This window comes from Amblyomma americanum, chromosome 6 (assembly GCF_052857255.1).
Source record: "Amblyomma americanum isolate KBUSLIRL-KWMA chromosome 6, ASM5285725v1, whole genome shotgun sequence".
Classification (NCBI taxonomy): Eukaryota; Metazoa; Arthropoda; class Arachnida; order Ixodida; family Ixodidae; genus Amblyomma; species Amblyomma americanum.
In genome coordinates, this window is record NC_135502.1 from 79544914 (window position 1) to 79547063 (window position 2150).

Below are 2150 nucleotides of genomic sequence, written 5' to 3' on the forward strand. Positions count from 1 at the left end.
TTGCATCACGTGTTGGCGGAGCAAAATGCGTCGAACACGCAGTCTGCGTTTGTGTCATGTGGCTGTCTATTAGGAGGCAATTTCTACGGCTTCGAATAGGAGCTGCATAGCTTCCCTCTCTTGCCTTATTGCTGCGCTCAGGTGAATATTAATGAGTAGGTGCTTCCTTTTTTTCCAAATCTACTCCACATTTCGGGGATTCCGCTACAGCATAGGTCTAACACCTATCCTCTACGTGTTGAGGAAACGATATAGGTTCAATTTGAGCAGTATGTAAGCGACAAAATAACAAATATTTTAGATGTGATATTGAACGTTTTTGTGGTAACTTTAAGGAGCAATTCACATAAATTTTACTTAGAACAAAATTATTGTTGCGGTAATTCGAATTTATTGCCACAAAACAAACTCAGGAACTTCCTTTAATTGATAAAAATTACGCCTGTGCACTGGACTTAGAAAAATATGCACCATGCCGTCGCATGATTTTGCGCCTAAAAAGTGGCGGGTTCAGTGATGTTCCTTCCGAGCAGAAACAGCTGATATGGTTAAGTGGTATATGCGCCTCTCAAAAACTGTAGAGTAATTAAATCACTCGCTGACGAATTCGCGATGATGCTCTGTAGTAGCACTTCGCGAAACTGAGCGTCTTTATTGGCTGTTTAGCGCTCACGTTTTTAATTTGCTCAATTGGGGATGTTTCACCCATCTGCCGAAAATTTACTGCCAGTGAGCTTACCCGAAATTTTGGTGACATTTATGTTGTTGTTAAGGTGCCGGTTTCATTTCTTGCTGGCCTTATTTCTGACTGGTTTATATTTCACTTTCACTCTAACTTTATTTCTGACTGGCTTCATTTTTGGAGCTTTTGTTTCAAACGTTATTTAGTTGCCGGCAAGCGTTAGTAATTGACTTTTCTTCGAGATAGAAACAAAATCGGTTGAGAGGTACAACATGCATCTGGCGTGAAGTAAATGGACGTGTGAATTTTACTGATCACGTGTTTCGTGCGCTCGACCGAAGTCTGTATCTTGCCATCAGAACTGTCCGCGTTTGCCCTACAAACCTAACCTAGTAGGAAAGTAGGTTCCCGTGAATATGAACCAATCACGTAATTCAGAACTATAAACGTTTAAGCGAGACGAATTTGGACGAAATGCTGTAGAGTACAAAGCAGTGCATTACCGCGTTTCTCAATTCATATGGCCAAAAGTTTTCAAAATCAAGGGGCATTCCAAATGTGTTTCGCCATTGCCAGTGCCGACCTAAGTTTTAGTTGTTTTCGTCGAAGACTTTAGAGAAAATTAGGTTTCGCTCGGACTACAACTGCGAGCCTCATTTACTCAGCTGGCAATCTCTATTCTCGCTTTATAAGTGACGGCTTGTTGCTTTGGAAGATTAAAATGGCACGAATTTAAAGAGGAACAAAAGTTAAAAGGGCACTTTGTCGACCTAAAGTGCAGTGAGGCGACAGTTTTTAGAGTGTTGTTGCTGCTTGTGTCATTGCTATGTGGATAATATGTAAATTAAGCACACAACTGTTTGTGAATCTTAAATGCTGCAGAAACTGGAGGGGATTTGGGAGGCATCTATATTGCTTTCTGCAAACACTATCCAGTGTCCTAGACAAGGATAACTACATATGCGTTGGCAGGAAGTAACGCAGCCGTTAGCAGGCTCAGTTGCGGAATGGAAAGATGGTGGTTCGAATCCCATCGTGCACAAAGATTTTTTCTTATCGCGTTGAAGAGTGTCACGAACAGACGGACACCGTAAGTATGAGCCAGAGGCTTCTGCCTCACGTCGCTAAGACGGCCTTGACATGGTGGCTCTATAGCAACAAGAGGAGTTAGCTCGAGGCGCATTTTTGTTTCGTAACGAATATTTTTATATTATCAAGCGTCCCAGAAAAGCCAGCCGGCAGGCAAGTGTCATCGGTCACGCACATGCGCCTATCGAATCGACCAATTGCGCCCATGCATTTTCCCTTTCCAGGCGGACGCAGTTTCGTCAAAACGTCAACTTTGTCAAAGCTTCCATGTGTTGACAGCTGTTGTGTTCCAGCGTTTTTCTTGCTTCAACGTGTCCCGTAATAGGTACATTTTGTGACGTCACTTTATTTTTGCTCTTCAAAGTTTACCGCGAAACGG